Genomic DNA, 25,283 nt, shown 5'->3' with positions numbered 1-25,283 from the left:
ACAGACTTCTAACTTGCCCATTTCTTCTATTTATCAGAAACCTTGACTCGTATTCTGCTGGCAAAGTGGTAGCATTTAACTACCTGTGACAGACAGGACGGTGTGGAGCCACACTGCTTGCAAGGGAACATCAGAAGATACTTCCTTAAGGATTTCATTATTTTTTGGTGAGGGCAGAGTATGGAAATGAAACAACAACAACATCAACAACAATAAAAAGGGAACTTGGTTTATAATTTTATTGGGTCTGGCTGAGATGAAGTTAACTTCCCCCTTAACAGCACAAATAGTGTTATGCTTTACATTTGTGTCTAGAAAGGTGTTGATAATGCACCAACATTTTGGCTTCTGCTGAACAGTGCTCGCACAGTATCAAGGTTTTCTTTCCAAATCTCCCCAACCCTTCACCCTCACACCTACCAAATACCAGTAGTCTGGTAGCTAGGAAAGAGTTTGGGAGGTTGTGCATTAATTACAATGGCTGTTCTCAGAAGCCAAGCATCTAACCTGCTAGACACCGTGCAAATCTAACAGGATTGAACTAACACTGATTAAACCATATTCATTGAAGAAACTGGTTACTTTATTTGCATTGATTCAGGGTCATTGTGCTGCTTAGACTTTAAAATACAGTAAAGTTTTACTGGGGTGCAAAAACCATAGGCCTATTATATTCATCTACTCCTACCTCTCTCCAAATTCATTCCTTTTGCACTCTCAAATATCTTAAACATCCAGACTTATACAATTTGCCTGTCTTATAGTTTTAGGCTTTCTTCTCAAGCTCTGCTTTTTCAGACTCTGAGTTTTCACATTTCTTCTATCTGAAGAGTACTCACACCCCCATTTCTCTGTTCTCCTCACACTTTAGGGATCACTGCATCATTTTGACAGATATGATTCTTCAAGAACAGAACTAATGTCTTTTTAAAAATTCCTAGTTTCAAAACCCTCAAGAAACCCTGGACTACTTAGCCACCAGTCTCTAGCCTTATGCACTGGCTTGAAAGGATTTACAGGATCTTAAAAGACTGCCTATGACCTAAACATCTTGGTCTTTTCTCTTCCTCTGGTCTTATAGTTCAGTATAGTTACTTTCCTTAATTATAACAATTGGATGTAACAGAACTCATAGTCTGTTCCTACTTTCAGAGGACCTGCTGTTAAGCACAGACATGCTGTGCACCTTCCCTTTTTAATTTTTTCTCTGACAGGAAGGGTGGACCATGCCTGGCATGGGTGCTCCACCTTCTTCATAGACTAGATTCCCTGCAAACGGGGAAAAAAAACAGTCCAGAGGAAATAAATAAATAAATAAATAAATAAATAAATAAATAAATAAAGTTGTACAAAGTAAAAAGTAAAGTAAAATTAAACTAAAACAAAATTTGGGAAGAAAAATGAAATATCTTGTTTACAATCATAGAATGTTGATGGAATGTTCATGGTATTTGGCTGTACATATTGAACAAGAAATATTATTAGCAAACTAAACATTTTCTCAAGCCCTTCTGGTTTCTTCCAGTTACACAGATTATCAAAGACATACTGTCATATACCATTTTCTTGATGAAAGGAGTGGAATATACCAATTGCCTGAAGAAACTTTCAGTTAGTTAACTATTTATTAGTTGAAAAGTGCCACTGGTTCACACAGATAGATGTTTCCTAAAGACTCTCAACAAGCACCATCTCCTGAGTATTTATTGACAGCACTCTGTCACTTTTGTAGAAATATATATATACTGCAAAGGTGAAAATAGATGAAATATTTCTTCACTAAAAAAAAAAAAAAAAAAAAAAAAAAAAAAAACAGTGTAAGCAGAAGGTAGGGTACCTGCTCGAGGGTAGGAAGGCTCTGCAGGATCTGGATAGGCTGCACCGATGGGCTGAGGTCAACTGTATGAAGTTCAACAAGGCCAAGTGCCGGGTCCTGCACCTGGGGCGCAATAACCCCAAGCAGAGCTACAGGCTGGGAGAGGAATGGTTGGAGAGCTGCCAGGCAGAAAAGGACCTGGGAGTGATGGTGGACAGTCGGCTGAATATGAGCCAGCAGTGTGCTCAGGTGGCCAAGAAGGCCAATGGCATCCTGGCTTGTATCAGAAACACTGTGACCAGCAGGGCTAGGGAGGTGATCGTCCCCCTGTACTCGGCTCTGGTGAGGCCGCACCTCGAGTACTGTGTTCAGTTTTGGGCCCCTCGCTACAAGAAGGACATCGAGGTGCTTGAGCGGGTCCAAAGAAGGGCGACGAAGCTGGTGAGGGGCCTGGAGAGCAAGTCCTATGAGGAGCGGCTGAAGGAGCTGGGCTTGTTCAGCCTAGAGAAGAGGAGGCTCAGGGGTGACCTTATTGCTCTGTATAAGTACATTAAAGGAGGCTGTAGAGAGGTGGGGGTTGGCCTGTTCTCCCATGTGCCTGGTGACAGGACGAGGGGGAATGGGCTAAAGTTACGCCAGGGGAGTTTTAGGTTAGATGTTAGGAAGAATTTCTTTACTGAAAGGGTTGTGAGGCACTGGAACGGGCTGCCCAGGGAGGTGGTGGAGTCACCATCCCTGGAAGTCTTCAAAAGACGTTTAGATGTAGAGCTTGGGGATATGGTTTAGTGGGGACTGTTAGTGTTAGGTTAGAGGTTGGACTCGATGATCTTGAGGTCTCTTCCAACCTAGAAATTCTGTGTCTGTGTCTGTGTCTGTGTCAGAAAAATATTATATAATACAATAATAATACAAAAAATATTTTGTATTATATCCTTAGTGGGCCAAGCTAGGAGTGATCTCACACTTAAAATATATTCATTAGCATAGTTAGCTCTGTGGTATGGGTGGTATGGGTTAATTAGGTAGTGTGTACATGTGGTATGAGTCAGTATAAGCTTTTTTTTTTTTTTGGGGGGGGGTGTGCTGTGTGAAGCAAAGAAGTAGGAGTTTTTGGTACAAGTAGAAGCAACTGCATATTTCTCATACTAACTGAACAAAGCAGTAGTAGTAGTAAATAGACATACTGTAAATATGGAAAAAATAAAGGGAGCTGTAAAGTAAGAAGAGGAGTAATAAAAGTTAATTCTTACAGGTGATTCACTAAATACATGAATCTGCAATGAACCTACAATGACCAGCAGGATGTCATTACAACAAGACACTACTTAGACTGACATAACACAGTCCCATGACTGTGGTCTTGACTGCCAACTCTGCCAATGTGACAGCCAATACAAGTAGTGTCACTTGCACTTCACACATTCTTGCAAACTGTCATCAATATATATATATACATGTATACATATAATATATATTTATGCATATGTATATATATATGAAAAAAAAAAAACACAACATTTTTGCTGCATAACATAGAACTTGATGACATGGGATATTTTACAGCTTACCTGCCATAACAGATGCTCCTCTCAGTCTACTGACTAAAATAAAGCAGTTCACATATGCAGTAAGCACTTAAGCTCTTGACAAATGTTGTAGGAGATGTTTCAAAAAGGACAGTGATTTGCAGCCTTTACAGCTCAAAGAGTTGTCTAGCTGACAAACTGATTTGTGACATAACAATTGTAAAGAAAATAAAAATTCTAAAATTAATGCCAACTGAGGATAATTTAACCCTTTATAGGACTTCTGAGTTTGTTAGAAACAATGAAAGAAATTGCAAAATTACCTCCTCTAGTTAGAGTTCATAGAGTAATATGATAACATTGGTGCAGTAAGCAGAAATAATGTTAAGATAAGAAAAAGCCCACATTTGCAAGAGGACAAAAATATAAAAGACAAGCTATAAACCCACATTTCCTTAGGTGTGGAGATACCAGTCATTCAAATGATTTTCTTGGATGCCCTGCAAGATATGCAAATTGAAAACATAAAATGGAAAAGCAACATCAAGGTAGCTGCTGAAGACAGATGGAAACAACATCTCCAGCTTCCAAATACTAAAGTCTAAGCAGCTTATGTCTAAAAGTAATCATAGAATCATAGAATATCCTGAGTTGGAAGGGACCCTCAAGGATCATCAAGTCCAACTCTTGACACTGCACAGGTCTACCCAAAAGTTCAGACCATGTGACTAAGTGCACAGTCCAATCTCTTCTTAAATTCAGTCAGGCTCGGTGCAGTGACCACTTCCCTGGGGAGCCTGTTCCAGTGTGCAACCACTCTCTCTGTGAAGAACCCCCTCCTGATGTCAAGCCTAAACTTCCCCTGCCTCAGCTTAACCCCGTTCCCGCGGGTCCTGTCGCTGGTGTTAATGGAGAAAAGATCTCCTGCCTCTCGACACCCCCTTACGAGGAAGTTGTAGACTGCGATGAGGTCTCCCCTCAGCCTCCTCTTCTCCAGGCTGAACAGGCCCAGTGCCCTCAGCCGTTCCTCGTACGTCTTCCCCTCCAGGCCTTTCACCATCTTCGTAGCCCTCCTCTGGACACTCTCCAACAGTTTCATGTCCTTTTTATACTGTGGTGCCCAGAACTGCACACAGTACTCGAGGTGAGGCCGCACCAGTGCAGAGTAGAGCGGGACAATCACCTCCCTCGACCTACTAGCGATGCCTTGCTTGATGCACCCCAGGACACGGTTGGTCCTCCTGGCTGCCAGGGCACACTGCTGGCTCATATTCAACTTGCTGTCTACCACGACCCCCAGATCCCTCTCTTCTAGGCTGCTCTCCAGCGTCTCATCGCCCAGTCTGTACGTGCAGCCAGGGTTTCCCCGTCCCAGGTGCAGGACCCGGCACTTGCTCTTATTGAACTTCATGCGGTTGGCGATCGCCCAGCTCTCCAACCTATCCAGATCCCTCTGCAAGGCCTTTCCACCCTCATTCGAGTCCACAACTCCTCCAAGTTTGGTGTCATCAGCAAACTTGCTCAAAATACCTTCTATTCCTACATCCAGATCGTTTATAAAAATATTGAAAAGTACCAGCCCTAAAATGGAGCCTTGAGGGACCCTACTGGTGACTGCCCGCCAGCCTGACGCAGCCCCATTTACCATAACCCTTTGGGCCCTGCCCATTAGCCAATTGCTCACCCATCGTATGATGTTTTTATTTAGCTGTATGGTGGACATTTTGTCCAGTAGGATCCTATGGGAAACCGTGTCAAAAGCCTTGCTGAAGTCCAAAAAAATCACATCAGCTGGTTTCCCTTGGTCCACCATACGGGTGATCTTATCATAAAAGGAAATCAGGTTAGTTAGGCAGGACCTACCCTTCACAAACCCATGCTGGCTGGGACCAATGACTGCTTTGTCCCCCAGGTGCGCCTCAATACGTTCAAGAACCATCTTCTCCATGATTTTACCAGGCACTGACGTGAGACTAACAGGCCTGTAATTGCTAGGGTCTTCTTTCTGACCCTTCTTGAAAATCGGCACAACATTTGCCAGCTTCCAGTCTACCGGGACCCCTCCAGACTCCCAGGATAGTTGAAAAATAATTGAGAGAGGTTCCGCGATGACGTCCGCCAGCTCCTTCAGCACCCGGGGATGAATCCCATCCGGACCCATGGACTTGTAGGGATCCAGGTGGAGTAGCAAATCCTGCACACGTTCAGAGTTGGTTGGGAGTTTGTCATCCCCACCGTTTGTTCAACTAGTGTTAATTATTGATAGAATATAATTTTCCTTACATTGGCTTTTAAGTTGATACATCAAAGTATTTAAAGTACTTAAGCCAAAGCACTTGAAGATGGAAAAAATGAAATGTAGATGAAGGTAGGTAATAAACTGTGTACACTTTAAATATAAGGATTATATGAGTCTGTTTACGTTACTCACTTGAAGCTTTCCTTTTGCTTTCTAAAGGGAAGCGACTGAGGGAACTGGGGTTGTGTAGTGTGGGGAAGAGGAGGCTAAGGGGAGACCTTATCTCTCTCTACAACTATCTGAAAGAAAGTTGTGGGGTGCTGAGGGTCAGCCTCTTCTCCTACATAACTTGTGAAAGGACTAGAGGGAATGGCCTCTAGTTGCACCAGGGGAGGTTCAGGTTGGAAATTAGGAGACATTTCTCCTCAGAAAGAGTAGTCAGGCATTGGAATGGATTTCCCAGGGAAACAGTGGCATCACTGTTCAAGGAAGGTTGGACTTGGTGCTTAAGGACATGGTCTAGTGGGTTAAATTGGTAGTACAGTGATAGTTGGACCAGATGTGCTTGGAGGTCTTTTCCAACCCTACTGATTCTACATATCACAGCACCTGACAAATTTGATGAAACAATGTTTTACTGTCAAGTTCTCTGGTCTTTGAAGTGTTTCCATTCATGCTGCTACAGTTTCATGTTACTTCTGTCAAAGACATGGAAACCAGTTCATACAATCCTAATTTTTTTGAAAACAGTTTCCTCAGCCAGGTGCTAACACACAAGCCATCTCTAACACACAAGGTTGTTTATTTACTTACTTTATTCTCTTAAAATTAATTTAGCAACTTTTTCCTACGGGCAGATATTGGGAAAAAAAAAAAAAATCCCTTGGAAATATCGGCAACAATCCAAATTATGATTGTCATACAGTGAGACTAAGTGACTAAGTAATTGATGGATTTTTCTTGTGGGTGATGAGTGAAACCCTAGGCTTCTTGTAATGTAGAAAAATTACTGTATTAAAAATATATTGTATATATTTTTACACATTTCCTTTCTGGAGGGAATCAACAACAAGCATGCCAAGCACCAAGCAAGATTAAATGACAAGTTATATAACACAGTATTTTTCTATTTAAAAATATATATTTGTCAAATTTGCTTTGGAATCCACTGAATTTAGGGGCTTAGCTATATTTTAGATTCTGGAACACCTTAAGAAACTGACTTCTTCTCTATTTCCTCTTTAATATCAGCTTGTGTTTATGAATAAAGAGGACTACTCTGATATTAAGACTGTTTTATTATGTCAACAAAGTCACAAATAAAAAGTGTCCCATCCAGTTTATACCAGGAGGCCTGACTGAGATCTGCCTACAGAAACTACCTGTAGCAAGAGAATTGCAAGGGGAAAAAAAATCACAAAGTCACTGCTTCTGAAGTAACATTTTGTAAGGTGCAAAGCCTGGATGACATCGAAAAGACGATGAAAGAATCAAGGTTAACTGAGAGAAAAGCAGGCTTCCTATCTCCTACTGATGTTACTGTTTCCTGGAAGACCTATTTCTGCCACTTCAACCAGGGAGTAGAAGCTGATAGAGCTGGAATAAGACAATTGTTTGCTAAGGGATGCTTACCAGAAATGAATAAAATCTTGACCACAGATTAATTTTTTATTTTTTTTTTACAGGAACAAACATGCCTATAACCGGTTGTGGAAGAGCTGTAGATATGATGGCTACCTAGAGTTTGTTGAAGACTAACACAATTAAAAATCTTCTGTAGTGGTTTTGACATTCTTGTTCTCACCATGCAGGTAAGGGCATCTGTGGACCTGTATGTATAACATGGGTGTTCCACAGTTATTTACAGTGAAATAAAATTTTATTGGGGGGGGTCTGGGGGGGTAGGAGGGATGTGCAGGGGGAGAAGAGGGGCAGATGCAACCTTGCTCATCAGTAATATAAAAAAGATGCTGATACAAGAAACAGTCTGAAACAGCAGAGAGAGTAAGGAAAAGCTAGCTGACTGCTAGAGAGAGCTCTAAAGAGGTCCTCAGGTTCTCATGCCCTAAGGCAGTCAGCTTACACAGTGAGGTCTACTCCAGACAGTATGATCCATGGGACTGTCTGGATCAACTGTAGTAGAATCTGGTTCAGGTACGTAGCAAAACTTTGTCTGAACTGTCCATACTTCTTGAAAACTGAAGTCCAAGAAGTTTTACCCCTTACGTTTCTATTTAATATTTGTTCAAACTGAACTACAACCACATTATCAATATCTGAATAATGGAAGTGCATTATAAATGGGGATTGTGAAGATGAGACAGCTGATAAGCTTTAAAAGAGATTTACAAGTGCATCAGTACAATACACAGTGGATTGAAGCTTTAACATTATTTCTAAAATAAGATATTTTTACTTATAACTAAAAACAATGATGATATATCACTACATTACCAACATATACCTAATAATAGCAATATTGCTTCAGTCTAGTTTTTTTACTGCTTAACCACAGGGGTGGATATCAATTTTAATGGATATTCTCTCATTTTTGCCAATACAGGAGAACATAATATTAATATTGCTCTCATTGGCAAATATGTCCAATCTTCATTGTTCTTCTCAAGTTGCCTGCCAGAGTTTTTTCTGATTCCCGAAACAGAAACTCAGTCATTGCAGCATAGCCAATATATTTTTTCTGGTTCATTTTAGTCTTCTAAGTCACAAATTTTTCTTTTCAATTATATCAAATCATTTTTCAGAATATGAAGGCTTTTCATATACAAAATAAAATTCAGTATTTGAGTTCCTCATACACAATTCTTTCTAGTCGTCATTCATTTTTATTGTTTAAGTATATCACCTCAGACATCAGCGTAGTTCACGATTTGACATTGAGAAGAAGCATTTGTCTAGAGCAAATGTTCAGAAGTAAAAGCAAAAAACATATCACTTCTCTCTATTCTTGAATGAAAAATACCACGAAATTTGACCACAGTGCTGTATTACATTAAAATATTTACCTAATGTGCCTTATTTTCATAACAATAAGGGTGTGGATTTTTTCCGCTCCTTTCCTTGTGTTAAGAATACATTCTAATTTGTTGGGAATTACTACACTAAGCAAGACTCAACTTGAATCACAAAATAAAACCCTGGGGCCTGGTGGACACTGACAGTGATACAATAAATAATTCTGTTCTGTTACAGTATTTTGCTTGAAGCCAGAAAACAGCTTCAAGTTCAGCAATTTCAGACTTAAAAATAACAAGCAAACAGAATGCTAAAGTGTTTAGTAATGATTCTCTTTTCCTTTCCTTAGGAGATATAGCAAATAAAAGGGTGGCTCAAGTGAAAAATTATTACCCATAAAATGACAGACAAATTATGATTTAAAGCATAAATCCTTTATAGCTAAATGTCTGAAACCTTTTTCTGAAGTGTTTTTTGTTTCTTTCATGCTCTGACATGTGTAATTACACATTCATTAATATAATCTACTCCACAGCCCGTCACATGCTCTGGGTTCCTCATATATTTTTCTTACTCTTTTACATGACTACAGATGGAAGCTGGAGTTTGATTCATTTTTCCACTAATATGACAACTATTCAAGATACTAGGTAGTAGAAACTCAAGTATTAGTGAAGTTTTGTCCTTTGTAACAAGTTATAGCAAGATAGATCAGACATTTTCTCAATGATTCATTTTGCTCTAGGTGATGTATAAGCACATGCTTATTTTTGTAATGTTTACCCAGTGTCTTAAAGACACAGTTATGTGTACCCATTTTCCACTGATGCATCTTAGTCTCATTAAAATCCATATAATGAAGAATGTAAAACTCTATAAAAGGTTTTGTTTGTTTCTTCAAACCCCAATAAACACACTAACAGGATTTTAGAAGTTCTGGGAATAATTTTTCATTAAAATCTGATTCATTCTGTTATAAATGAAGTCTCAACTCAATCTGAATTTAGTAATATTTATAAAAGAATATTTATAAAAGGTATAAAAGGCGAGTAAACAGGGATAGGTGCGTGGGGAGTCTATGCTCCACCTACACGCACACATGAACATCAAACATTCTAAATATACAGAACATTGCTTTTACATACTAAACCTGAGTACACCTATACGTATGTACAATCAGAAAAGGTAACAAACAATCCTTTAAATTCCATGACTTAACAGTCTCCATTTTCCATTCCTTTTGAACAATATGCCTTGCTTTAAGTTGTCGAGCAACTTAGCCTTCAGCCTTATGTATGCCATTCTTCCCAGATCAAACAAAAGCATATCCATCTCCTTTTCAAGGCCAATAGGGACTGGGTCAAAAGGCATGTCCAGGTCAGCAAGGGGCGCAACAGCAAAGGCCTGGGATGGCTGTAGCAATGGGGGGGCAATGGAGTCTGATCAGTAAACAAGCCCGCAGCTCCCTCACTGTCTGGCAAACCACATGTTTCTGACTGTGGTCCCACATGGCTCTTTAAGGCCTCAGAGATTGCTCACCAGGTTCCGAGCAACCCCACTGCAACCTTGTCATTTTTAGTTGCAGAGTCCCACATCTTGACCTCAATTTGGTTCCATGTTTTAGGATCATAAACTGATTGTTAATAAGGCGAATAAGCTGTAAGGTTACCAGGACAGCCTTTGTTCCTAAGGACCTATGATTCCCCATAATGCGCAACTGCTTACTAGAGAGGGGCAGTTGTGTGCGCGTGGGTCCACTTCTCTCAGCTTGAGCTTCTTCCCAGCTCTGGTGCACCTATTTCCAGTGACTTTCTGTACGAGATTCTTTGAGCAGTTTCCTGAGTTAGGCCAAACCTATCTTCATGAGGTGATCAATGTGCCTGTTCCTATCCTGGTCTCTGTTCTTTCTACTTCTTTATTGATGATATAACTTCATCATGTTGCCTTTTTTTTTTAATTATTATTATTATTATTATTTTTTTATCTTGAGGACAGGCTCCCTCTTATACCCTTCACCCCACAGCAGTTCTTTTCAAAACAGTTTTTAATTGGTCAAAAAACTTTGCATATAACAGCAACAACAAACACCCAGAAATTTCCATGCCTTAACAGCTGGAGAACAAGCGACCCGAGACCACATGGAGTCTCCTGAATCACCCTTCTTTGTTCCCTCTAAACTCTTTTACATTCCTGATGGCCTCATCGTTAAGAGTCTGAAGTTATCATCAACCATGGGGCTTTCCAGCCCCCATGGCCACACTCCCACATCTCCCTCTTCTTTATTAATATCAACCATCTTCTCGACATGAATTACCACTCCATATATAACAATTCTGAATGAATGGTAAAGCAAAAGGAGACCTTTAGCAAAGGTTTTTTATTTTTCCTTCTTCTTTCTCTCTTTGTTTCTGTCTTCCTCTAATGTGGCTAATTTTTTGAAAATAAGTGAAGTCCCCACAAACGGTTAGGGAAACTAAACTCATTGACATCTATAACAAACAGATACACACTGAGAAACACACTGAAAAAGTTTAAACAAAAGTTCCCCAGAAGTTATGCAGTACTGAGACACCAAAAGACATATAATGGGATGATAAATACTAATAATACAGTTCTGACTGTTGATACTTTATGGTACCTTTCTCTTTTCTGTTTTAAAATATCAGATTGTGTGAAGGGTGTTTCTTTTTAAATAAACAATTTTCTGAAATTTCCTCATAGAGTGATACTTCTCCGCTGATATTCATGACGGTGCTAGCAGATATGGCTGTCTGATCTACTCACACAAACTTTTGCCTTGAATTAAGGAGACAGCACATGGTATGGTCTGAAATTCTATTATTCATACTTATTTTTGCTTGTGAAATTCTAGTGTTTGTTTTTTGTTTGTTTGTTGATTTTTTTTTCCAACTAATTTAAACATTACTTAACTCAGCTGACTTTTGTATTCTTGTTCTGACTTCTTGCCCTATTTTACACCTCAAGTTTTTGGAATAACATCATTCCAAAGTAGACAAATAATACAGGTGCACAGGGCTGGAATGAGTAGCCAAAATCACCAAGAACTAACCTACAGCAAGAACACTCAGCCTAAACCTTTCACTTCAAGGTGTCTGAATATGAGTCATAACTCAAAGCTGTGTATCAGCCAACAAGTCTAACTGAGAAAGCATCTAGTTGGATAGGAAATCCATAGTTGATATTATGAAGGAAATTTTCAGATATTATGAAACAAAACTGAGAAAGAATATTAGTCCCATGGAAAATCATAATGAGATTTCTATCTCAGTGTCATTGTTTGAGAAATCTGGACATTTAGGCCCTTTCTGAACAAGTGCTTAAATGTGAACATTAAATCTTTTTCAATATATAATACGTATGTATCCAGTAAAAATAAATAAATAAATAAATAAAATCCTAATTTTTCCAAGTTATTCCATGGAAATTCCATGTTATTTCCATTATGTTTTTCCATGTTATTAAAATGAAAAAAAAAAAAAAAGGCTGATATGACTAGAAAATAATTTAACATTAGTCCTATTTATATTTTCCTAAAGCTGCAGTTGTTAAGATTAATTTAAGGTTAATTCAGAAATGCATAGAGTAACGCAGCTGAAGTCAACATTTTTATCATTACTAAAAAGATTATTTTGAAGTGTTAGTTTTGTCTTACGTATTGTACCCAACTTCTTCCAAGTGAAAAAAAAAAATAATCTTTTAATTTATACTGGATTTGTTTCACATAGTTTATAGTGTGTTTATTTTACATAGTGTGCATGCAAATAAACTGTGAACTCTTGACTGCTCCTCGGGATGAAAAAACTCTTAAGGCACTCTTATGATTTTAAAAATTATTACTTAGAACAGACACCTTGTTCCTCAGTATAGTGTGATTTTCTTACTTGAAAGTTCAGAAGAATTTTTCTGGCTAGCAAATAAATAATATACAGTGCATGTTATTCATTGACAACATTAATGGCTAGTTTCTCATCTAAAGAGAGAAGAGAAACCCCAGCTTGATTTCCAAATTTTACACAAATTTGCAAGGCTGTCATTAACAATTTGTTCTTATATGTAAATTAACAACATGATGTTGGAGTCACTGAAGATGACATAAATTGGTTATCTTGTATTCTTATGTGCATGAGCAGGAACATAAAACCAACAAATCAAATTGATTGTATACTCTTAGGAAGCACAGACATGTTTATACCTATTAAATTGGAGATATTTATATCACTATACTGGAAAAAGAGACAGCAGAAGTCATTACCATCTCCAGAAAGCAGAGTAGGTTGTGGACTTACCTTGGCCAGTCTCAGGAAGAACAAATATTGTGTTAATACAAACCTCAGTTCTTCTTTCCTTCCCTACACTAGATGTAAATGCAATAATTTGCTCATAAACTAAACCATGGTTTTCTATAAAACCCACCTAAGATAAAAAAAAAATCTCTCTTGATATGGACTTGCTGCTCTATACTATTTGTAACTCCAAAGTGGTCTGTTTGTGGAGCTGTACATCTTTAAATTAAAGGCACAAGTGAGTAAGAGATTAAAACAAACCAAAACAAAATAAAACAACAAAAAACATTCTTCTAAGAGAAAAGTTAGAGGGCAGAGCTTGTAGTGTTTTAAATAAGTGACTTAACAAAGTAACAAAATTATATTGCATTTAACAGCAAGAAAGCTCAGGTCCTTCCTGCATTTTCACCACTAACATAGCCAAGGCAGTGGAAGCCCAGGTTTGTCTGAATCTGTTAATTTAGATATGTTGTTGGACTGCAGTGGGAGCAAATCATTGTGTTATAGCCACTATGAAATATAAATGCAGCAAGAAAAGCAGCAAGCCAGTAGCTTCTATGTTACTTTATCAGCTGATCAGCAGGAGGTACTCACACCTTAAGCAGCTGTCACTTCCCCTGTTCCTCTATTCATATCCCTCATCATTACTCATCCTCTGAAGAGGACACAAGGTCAGGTCACGTAACTGCATCACCTTCACAATACCAGCATGGCTGAGCTTTCTCAGCCAAGTGAATTGCTGAGAAAGAGAGAAAGATAGATGAGGTTGCTTTCAAACCAAGCTTCCCATTCCACAATACTCTGAACAGCTGCTAAGCCACCTGCTCTGCAATAGGACTGTAGCTTATTTAATTGTAATCCACCAGAACTCAAACACTGTATGGCATTGCTATTTCTCACTGCAGCAAATAAATGTCTTTTTTTTTTTCTTTTTACTGTTAAAATTTGGATAAAAGCTGTTTTAACTAAATTATGAAGCTTCAGTAAAGAAAGTTACAAGAGATAATACACTGCTGACTTGTCAGCAGTTATTAGGACAAACGTTCAACATAGAAGTACATGACAAAGTTTGAACAGAAGATAGGGACCAAGAGGATTCTTTTGTGAAGAATTTGTAATGGGTTCACAAAACAGCCATGGGTAGTGATTCATCTTTACTATGTTTATTCATTTATCAGAGAGATAGCAAAGACTAAGGAAACTGAAGAGAAAACAAAGAATCATACAAAGTTATGGAAGGACTGCTGCTATCAGACAAAGAAAAACAAAAACTAAAATGAGAGCTTATGACCAGCTGAAAGAGATAATTTGGTAAGCAAAATTGTCTCGTAGTGATTCTCCTCCTAAGACCAAGAGTTTTTTTTTTTTTTAAAAAAAAAAAAAAAAAAAGTTTTGCAAAAAGAATCAGGATTTCAGCAAATAGACTTGGAGGAACAATTTGAAGGTTTTCAGCTGATGCATCCTTCTCCAACTGCATCAGGAGTGGGAAGGCTGTAATAGGCATAAAATCACATAAAAGTAGAACTCAAGGTCAATAAGACAGAAGCAGCAACACTGAATGCATTGTTTAAACTCACGCTCACTAAGGGAGACCCTCAGGAGATTCTAGCCACCAAAAGCTGTTTTCTGGAAGATTTATCATAGGGTCTGCATTATACTAATGGGTCACTAGAAAGTTCACAGAATAACATGATGTATTCAGACAAGAAGAATGATGAAAAGTGATGATGTAGGCAAACTATTAACTGTAGCAAACAAATCTCTCTTTTTTATTATTAGTTATAAAAAATATTTTTAATTAAGACGTGTGGAAACATGTTTATAAAAAGGATTTGGGGAAGATCCACAAAACTAAGAACCTGAAAGTTTACACAATGTATTGGCATTCTGTAGAAAGTATACCAAAAATAGAATTGATGGACATGTGAATAAATGTGCTCTACTGGGGAACAGTTGGTATGTTTGTTCTTATGAAAATGATTTCTGACAAAACTAATGGAGTGTGTTTTTTTTTTTTATTTTTAAATCTTTTTTTTTTAAATTAAAAATTCATATATATATATATATATATATATATATATATAATAAGAAATTATATATATATATATATTTATATATATATATATATATATATATATATTTTTGGGAGGAATTAAGTCCCTGGAGAAGAGAAACATAATTAATATAGTTTACTTAGATTTCCAAAAAGGTCCTTAAACTAAGTTGCACTGGAAACAGAAACTCACTGTAATTGGTTAAAAGATAGAATACATGCAACAGAAATCAATTGTCAGTTTTAACATTCAGAAATAGACCACAAGTACAGTTATAGAAAATTTTTTCCTGTATCCTCTACTGTTCAGCATTTTCATAATGAATTCAAGAAAAGGGTGGGGGTGAGTAATACAGTAATAAAATTTGTTATTAAGTTATTTAGGATAACAAAGAAAAATCTAATAATAACAGCAAGTAAAATTTAATATAGATACATGATGCATAAGAGAAAAATTGCCTTAATCTGTATGAATAGTACTGATCTTCGAATTGTCTTCTACTGAAGAGTAAGGAGCTATATGAAAACAACAGGACAGGACTCAAAGGTGGTCAAGAAAGAAAGAAGTATTAGGAAAGCAATAGTAAATATATATATATTAAAACGTTAAAGGACCAAACATTAAGAATATTGTGTGAAGATGGCACCCTTATCTTGAAAAGATGCAACGCAGCTTGGAAAAGCCAGAGAAGGGCAACACAGATGACAAAAGAGGTTGTATCATACATGCAAAGGATCCACAGACAGTGTAAACTTCTTTTAACTAAATGTACTAAAACTTCTCAATCTGTAGAAGGGACATGAAAGCATATAAAATCAGCAGACAAAAACATAGCTAATGTGAAAAGAGTATTTAGGAAACAAATGATCATAAAATTTAATATTTTAAAACATATTATTATTATTATTATTATTATTATTATTATTATTATTATTATTATTATTATTATTATTATTATTATTAAATTTAAAATTAATGTTCATAAATTATCTAGAACTAAACTAACACTAGAACCAAAACTGTCAGGACAAAACTAAATTTTTTATCTTGTGCATAATTAAACCATTGAACTTCTTGAAAGCATTTGTTTTAGCTGGAAAAAAAAAAAAAGTACATATGAGTACATATGGCTTTCTGTGGAGCATCACTGAAGCTTGCTGTGTTCTTATGCTCTTCTCTAAGCATCTGCTGGTACACAGCAGTGGAGTTATAACTGGGCATGATGAACCTACACCATGGCCATGTATTCATGTACCATTGATGACTTCTCTTCCTGAAGAAGGAGGAAATCAACTTTGATTAATCTTGAAAGACAAAAATAAGTAGCACAGTAAATAGGAAAAAAAAAAAAATTACAGTTGAATCTCTGCATTGAGCTACTAATTTGAAGATTTGTAACTAAATCAGTCATTAGCTTTCAGGTCACTAATGAAGCATATAACAATGCAAGGAAATGGAAAACTACAGTTTTAAAGAATGAGTAGTTAGTGACCAAGAGGTCATAAGATCACTGCTGATTTAACAGCTTTTCCAGAATGTCTTGCAAAAAAGATCAAGCAGAAATCTTCATTACAAGTAAAAGACTTCATAGCTTCCATTATCAACATTTTTTTTCACCTTTTTGTATGTTTCTGTCTCTCTCAATTTTTACAAATAGTTACAATATTGAAATCTAATGACAGAAAAAAATACTGAAGGAATCACACTTTTAAATTTAATTTCTTATAGATACTAGATTGCAATGACTTCATTACATTGAAACGCTTCATGCCTAAACAAGAATATTGCATATTTGAGTTATGGAGATACTCTAAAAGTAAATAAGAAAATAACTAAAACATTACCATATTTAGGAAAACACTTCAGAAAAGAACTACTGGGATGTAGTATAATTAAACAATGCAACTGGTTATTATTGAGTTTTAGAAGTGTGTATAGCTTGAACATATAGCTACAACTTATAGCTTGAACACATTGAGCTTTCCAGTTAATGACCATAAAAAACCAACAAAATTCTTTAACAGAGGAAATTATATTTTGAATGTGAAAAGGACAACAGAAATACTCTAAAAAGTATTAAAGTTGCATGATAATATTTAAAATAGTAGCTATAATTTACTCTGTTTGTGTAGATAGTGATAAGTAGGAAGCAAGCTCTTACATCTTAGGAAAGATTATGAAATCTTTAATTTCCATTGATCAGTTGCTGACTACTTCCCTACCTCATTTAATTGAATCTACTAATTATTTTGTGTTTTATAGTAAGCCAGGTCCCAGTGAATCAAGACAGACTTTGTGCTGTAGTATTTCTTAAGAAAATGTGTCTTAAATGTGGAGAATTATCCATTTTATTGTTGTTGTGTTTACCCTGCAGAAACCTAAGCTTAATAGTTAACAAAGTTTAACAAGTTAGCAAAGATTAACAAGTTTAACAAACTATTAAATTAACAATTATTGGAACCCTTGAAAACATACTTTGTTTGTTTTTAAACACAAAAACAGTATTCACACAATAATCCCTTTTATTAATCAGAGGCCCTAAAACCTGACCCCCCACTTAAGAGGTTTCCCACTTTACCTCCTCAGTAGGCCAGGGGAAGAAAATACAATGAAAAATGCTCGTAAATCATAAAGACAGGAAAGTCACTTAGCAGTTATCATCATGGGCAATACAAACTCTGCTTGGGAAAAATTTCCAGTTGACAATAGAGTTGTCAGTGAAAACAATGCCAAAACAAAGATATCACTGCCCACCTCCCCCTTCCTCATAGGCTTGAATCTTTCCTTTATCCCCATCTCTATCTATCTTGTGCCCTCTCTCTCCCCTCACCCCCACCCCAAGCAGTGCACGGAGATGGGGAATGGGGGTTGAAGTCAGTCCTTTGCTTCCTTGCTTCTCCTTCCTCAAACTTTTCGCCTGCTCCAAGATGGGCTACAGTGCTTCAGGCACCTGCTCCAGCACACAGCCCTCTCTGTGCATTGTAAGCAACAACCTGCTTCAGCATGGTCCTCTCCATGGGCTGGCTGCAAGGAAATCTCTGCTCCACTGCCTGCAGCACCTCACCCCCCTCCTCCTCCTTCTCTCACTTTTGTGTCTGCAGGGCTGTTTCTCTCATTTATATATATATTTTTCCCTCATGCCTCTGTTTCACACATTCTGTGAACTGTTTTTGTTAACTTTCATAAATAGATAATGACACAGGCACCACCACAGAGTATGGCTGGGCCTAGCAGGCATGGTGGTGGTGCCATTGGTGCTGGCTGTGTCCTACATGGGGCAGCCCAGGCCATGCCTTGTGAAGTAGCTCTGTGGCCCTCTGTCGCACAGGTGCACCTGCAGCCGATTGTCGTGGTTCCGCTCAAGTGGGCAGCCGAGCTCCACCACAGCCGCTCACACCACTTCCCCTCCTCAAAGAGGAATGGGGACAACATATGTGAAAAGGGCTCAAAGGTTGAGACAAGGATGAGAAACTCACGCAATAATTATTGTAACAGGCAAAACAGACTCAGCATAAGAAGATAGTAAGACTTATTGCCCATTACTAACAAGCTAGAGAAGTGAGAAACAAAGGAAAGAAACCAAAAGCACCTTCCCCTCCATCCACCCTCTTCCGCCTCCTCCCCCCAAGCGGCGCAGGGGAACAGGGGAATGGGGGTTATGGTCAGTCTACAGCGCTTTTTCTCTGCCGCTCCTTCTCGGTCACTCTCGTCCCCTGTGCTGTGGGGTCCCACCCACGGGATGCAGTCCTTGATGAACTGATCTGGCGTGGGCTTCCCACAGGCAGCAGCTCTTCCAGAACTGCTCCAGATATGGGTCCGTACCACGGGGTCCATCCCTCAGGAGAAAACTGCTCCAACCTGGCTCCCCTACGGGCAGCAGCTCCTGCCAGGTCACCTGCTCCTGCGTGGTCTCCTCTCCACGGGCTACAGGTCTGGCCCAGAATCTGCTCTGGCAGGGGTCTTCCACAGGTGGCAGTCTCCGTCGGTGCACGGCCACCTGCTCCACCGTGGTCTCCTCCACGGGCTGCAGCGTGGAACCCTGCTCCACCGTGCTACTCCATGGGCTGCAGGGGGACATCCTGCTTCACCATGGTCCTCACCACAGGCCGCAGGGGACTTCTGCTCCAGCGCCTGGAGCACCTCTCCCCCTCCTTCTACACTGACCTTGGTGCCGTTCCTCACTCCCTTGACTCTCCTGGCTGCTGTGTGGCACAGCGTTTTTTTCCGTGTCTTAAATATGCTCTCACAGAGGCGCAAAACAACATCGCTTATTGGCTCAGCTCTGGAAAACAATGGGGCCCTTCCCAAACATGGGGCAGCTTCTAGATCTTTCTCACAGAAACCACCCCTATGGCCCCCTGCTACCAAAACCTTGCCACATAAACCCACTACACCGATACACTGGCAATTCGCTATCGGTCCAAATAAATTGGAGTAAAATAAAATAAAATAAAATAATAATAATCTTATAATTCCAAATAAAGGAATTTTCAGTATAAAACCCGATGTCATTTATGCATTTATGCTATAGTCAGAAATAAATATAGAGAGGAAATCTGTTTTACTAGTTCAGTTTGAAACAGAAGTGATTCTTTATATACATATATACATACCCGTACACACAAAGTTATGTGGCTAGTTAGAGATATACATGTACACATAAACTTTATTGCCAAGATTTCTGTTTTCCTTACCATGAAATATTAAAGATATATTTACCTGAGTATAGGAATTCTGATGGAAGAATGTTTTAGTTGAAAAGTGAACTGTTAATTCTGTGTGTATTAGTCTCATGTAATCAAAATAATTACTTTAATATTTAAGAAAGATTCCTCTTGAGTAACTATTACAATAAGGTTTTGTCAATACAATTTGCTTTTAACTTGCAGTTTGCACATGATAAAAGCAGTATCTTTTGGTGCACAAGAGTACTGACTAACATGCAAAGTACTATACCTTCTCTTTCCTATTTTTATTCAAAAACTTATGGTGGTTAGTGAAACAGGAAACCGGTTATCTTTTACAATTTGTAGACAGATATCCACTAGCAACCTTGCTAATTTCAGCTTTTTTTTTTTTTTTTTTTTTAAGGGTGGGGGGCACAGAGCTCCTCTGGAGAGAGGCACACTGCAGAATGTGGTATTTCAGAGTGAATTTATGGAGCTGCTGAGGTAATTAAAAAACCGACTATCTACTGTGGGAAGCTGAGGCAGTTCTGGAAATATGAAGCAGAATGAAACTTTGTGCTTCAGATTAAATCAGTACTTTGCTCTTTTTAATGCTAGGAAGGAGGAAGGATTTCCCATGCTCAGACTATTATAAATATGTACTTCATGTCTTTCTAGGCATAGATCTACAGGCATTGCATGTCAGACCTCAAATTCTAATTTTTATATTTTCTTCTCAAAGATGACCCCATATTTACCTGCTTGCTTTTAAGAATTGTACTTTACTGTAAAGATATATTTCTTTAAGTTTGCAAAACAAGTGTTTCTGATTTGCTAGGTTTTGTACATTCATATTCAGTTTTGCAAGTGTGAGTGATGTAACTTCCAAAAGAAAAATTGCTTCTTGAATTTTCTGTTTTAATATACAGCCTTTCCTTTCACTTCCTTGCATTAAAAAAAAAAAAAAAAAAAGGTTACCAAGAATAATCCAATTCTTTCTTTGGCTAACTGTCAGAGAAACCTGAATATGAACTGCATATTCAGCACTCAAACAGGAAAAAAAAAATGTATTTACATTCATGTACCATTTGTGAAGAATCTTTGTTTTGTTTTGCACACACACACTGGAGTGTTTAGGATACACCAAATAGATTAACTGTTATGGCACCACTGAACAATGACTAGAACACTCCACCTAACAATTAAGGGAGCATTTATCCATTTTTTTTCAGTGATTTTGCAGAATCCACTCTGTCCAAGACTGAATGTTCTCATTTGTATCTCAAATGACAAAAAGAGAGTATTCTTCCTAACATTTAAGTTGAAAAAGTTAGTAGACTTTATAAGTACACTAGAGGATGGAATAAGACTTTACATGACCTTGATATTTTGGAGAGGAAGACTTTTAGATGAATGAAACTCACTAATAAAAAAGCTAGGATACACATAAAGTCATAGCTGAATAGGAAAATTTCAGTTAAAATAATTGACTGAACAAATCTGAGATTCTTTTCCACCTTGTGATTGAATCCACATAAGTATGTAGTTGATTCTAAATCCTGCAACACATGAGATCACTTCATAAAGTGATGTATGTTACAAGTCATTGTTGACTTAGTGACATCAGTGACATTTCATCACACTGAAATGAATCACAGACTGAACATAAGTCACCTGTATATTGAATTTATGATATGGCAAACCTAGCAGGAGCAAAGAAGCGTGCACAATGTCCTGAGTTCTGCTATAAGAACAAAGGCCTAGAAAATGAGACCTATGAAATAAAATATTGTGTGGCTGCTCCATTTGAAGAAGAAATAATGTAAGACTTGCTAACAGTTGTCAGACATAGATGTTCCTGAGTTTATGATTTTCTGTGTGCGTAAAACATTATAGGTTTGGTTTTTTGGTTGGTTGGTTGGTTGGTTGGTTGGTTGGTTGATTGGTTTTAATAGTGGAATAAAATACTTGATTTGATCCTGAATATCAGAAATTTCCCAAGGAAACATCACTAACAAATGTATAATTCCAGACTTAGGCATCCCAAAATACTTCTAGCCTAGATTTTAATGGATCTTTTGCTAGGAAATACAGGAAATACAGGGAAGGTAAAGACAATAATTATACTGCAGAATGTTAGATGCAACATTTTAGGGTATTCCAGTTATCAACTACTTCTGAGTTTTAGTTTTAATATACAAGAGGAATATTGATTTTGTATTTCAACCTTAGAGCCACATAAACATTAAGGATAAATAATTAAAGTGTGGGGACAAATCCTTCTGGGAGATTAAGCAGTTCAGTTTGAAAAAGGTCAGTTTCCAATAAATAATAAAGTTCTGATTACTTTTCTAAAATCTATGTGTAGAGTTTCACAAAAATAAATTCACTTGAGAAAAAAAATCACATTGTGTCTCTGAAAAAATTTTATATTATATGAATCTCAAATCCTTCACCACCAACCTTTTTGCTTGTGATTGGTTATATAAATACTGAAAACTCGAAGCAAGGTTTTTTCTTGTAGGCTTCTGTATGTGCACAGAAATGTCTGTAGATTTGTAATGTTTTTATGTCGAAATTACTATCAATCGGAAGCTCTTTTAATATCTGCTGAAATTATTTTGAGTTGTAAGAAACATAAACAATTAAAATTTAAAATTTGTAATTACAAAAAATGTTTTTTTTTCAATGTAGAGACTAATGGCAGTTTCCACAGCTGGTTGTGAGGCAGAATCAACTTGAGGAAACACAAAAGGTTGAGAGAAATATGTTAGCATCCATTTATAGAGACTCATAAACACTGTAATAACAGAAATAACACTCCTTTTATTTTGCCTCCTTCTCCTTTCTCCCAGTGTGAGTTACTAAACATGATGTCTTGGCAAATCTTTTCCAATCAAAGAGTGATAAGATTTTTAGTGTTGTGTTGTAGTTTGCATGGAACACATACAGGTGCTACCAAAGACCAGATAGCCATGTTATCTCCAGAAGTGTAAAAAATTCCTTATATCAAATTTAGGAAATAGGTATCTTTTCTGCTTTGAAATGTTGTACCATGCAAATATGCCTTCCTCAAAGGGAAACAAAGTCTCAGGAGAACAAAGAAAAAAGTGCCTATATAGATATGGTGTTTTGCTTTGTTTTGCTTTTTTCACATACACAAAGTAGCACAATGTTTTCCCCTTGAAGTCTGGAATTTGAAAAATTCAAACTACCAAAAACTTAGTTAGTCCAACATCTGTAGATATTCATACAGCCTTTTCCTTCATTAAACATTAAAATATTTCATTTGTGCAGTTTCAAAGACTGCAAAAAATCTTCATGTGCTTGATTAGAAAACATTATCACAACAGGAGTACAAATGAGGATTCGAGAAGTACAGAAAATAAGATTATCTTCCTTTCACCAAAAGACTCTTTTCAGAAAAGGCTCCAGGGTAGCTATGATTTATCTTTACTCTTGTTTAATTTAAATTTTCATGTTTTACATTGCCATTAATTTGTAAATTAGAAGTTGAAGAAATTAGTACCCTTGTGATTTACATGTCCCTATTTTCTCTTCACATGCATCAAGACTAAATAAATCCCTGCAGATTTCTCTGTAGTTATCATCACTATTAGCCAAACATTTTATCATATTCATGAAAGATACAGAATTCATTGAATTTCCTAGTTTGAGAATTTACAGAAAAGCATGGCAAGCATTTTTTTGAGGAAAATATACTTTTTTAGATATGTACCACAGGTAAATTACCAGTGTGAATATGACATACTCAGCGTATGACCTCAGCAAGCTAATTCTGTTATAATAATATTGCCATATTTGATGTCAGAGAGAAAAACAAAAGAAAAGGAGAAAAAATCCATATAATGGTAAATAGTTATATGTTAAATAAATCATTCACATATTTTAAGTATCAAAATAATAGATGCATTAAAATTATGTCCATAAACTACTGAGATATTGGAAAGGCTTGATCTGTTCAGCAGGAAAAAGTCCACTGCTTCCAACTTGAGTAAACTGCATCTGTTTAGCTCTGTTGACAATGAACGTTAACGAATTTGCACCAGTTCTAACTTTCTCCTCCAAAATCCATGATTGATAAACAAAGTTATTGTCTCTGGTGCCAAGGGCTAACCATCCCACTGCCTGTTATGTGAAGAGTAGACAGCTTATGTTGGTGTTTAAGGAATAGCTTTTTGCACCATTGACACATGATGAGTTGGTAAATGTGTGCTTCATTCTCTTTTCTTAGTTAGTATTCCCTTCTTACTTTCACAACACAAGAGCTACAAGCTTAGGAGGAGACAGAAGCACTAGGGAGAGGCTTAAAATAATATAAAATCTTAAATACTGGAAATTTCTGTCGCTCTCCAAAATTAGCTGGGCAAGTTGTTTCTTGGTGTGGTTTTGGTGGTGGTGGTAGTGGTTTTTGTTTTGTTTCACTTGAGTTTCTTGTTGTTTTTATGCTGGAAAGTTAGGATTCCTCTATTTCTTTATCACTGCATAAAATTCTTGGTAAAAGTCCTCCAAATCATATTTAATATACTATCTTCTTTCCTTCCTCCTACAAAAGCAAAAATCCTTTTTAGTTCATTTTCTCAAAAGTTGTTGTCTCCATTCTCTCTCTTATTATATTGTAATGAATACTCAAATACTCAAAAAAAAATCAGATAGATTTTTTGTTAGAATTTAGTGAGGATTTTTCATTGTAATAATTACTTTACTAATTGTAACTGCAGATGTTCCTAATGTTATAAGCAATGCATTAGTCAAAAAATCTTAAATTTCCTTTAACTGCATAGAAGATTGAGTAGAAGAAAGGTTCAAATACTCATCTTTTGTTTTTGTCTTATTTGTTTGTTTTTGTTTGTTAAAAAAAAAAAAAAAAAAAAAAAAAAAAAAAAAAACACGAGGGGAGAGGCTTATATATTTTACCCCATAAAAACTTTCAGTCTTTTCAAGATATCCACACTGTGAGATATCACATAACTTTAGATATTTGCCACAGAAGTATCTATACCTGAACTAGTAGCCTAGACTTTCTTTTAAAATCAGTGGAAAGAAATAAATACTTAACTCTTGAGTTAATCATATATAAAGTTCAAGATGAGATGAATCATGTCTTACAAGCAATGCCTGTGATTTTAAGGAGAGGCTAAGTGACTAGCTCAGGTGCTAGTCACTGCAGTTTGATGAAGTAAATCACACTCCACAAACTAGTACTTAGTGTGAACATCACAAAATAAATTCCTAAGAATACTGTATTGGCCTACCTGTTCATACAAGGAATTCTTCAGCTACAATGCTGAGATTAATTTATATATGGTTATTATAACTGGAATACTCCTTTGACAGCTAGTACTTACCCAAAGTATTTGAATTTTTTTCCCACGTTTTCTCTATAGTGGCATATATGAATTTCCTCCCTCCAGTCCTAGAGCTGAATAGAAACGATAAATATCTTCCCTTTCACATCAAAATCATTACGCTCATTGTACAACTACATGTTTATAAGGGCAAGTGAACATGCAGTGAGAAACAAACTTACAATATTAAGTCTGTGCTATTAACTCACATGATTCAAATATATACATTACACCAGGCAGTGCTTATAGGGATGATTACTTCATAATAAATCTGCCCTCTATTTGCACTTTATGTCAATATCTGAGCTAGCTGTGGATAATGTTGGCTGGACACT

The sequence above is a fragment of the Anas platyrhynchos genome, chromosome 2 (assembly GCF_047663525.1).
Source record: "Anas platyrhynchos isolate ZD024472 breed Pekin duck chromosome 2, IASCAAS_PekinDuck_T2T, whole genome shotgun sequence".
Taxonomy (NCBI): domain Eukaryota; kingdom Metazoa; phylum Chordata; class Aves; order Anseriformes; family Anatidae; genus Anas; species Anas platyrhynchos.
This window is presented reverse-complemented; position numbering follows the sequence as displayed.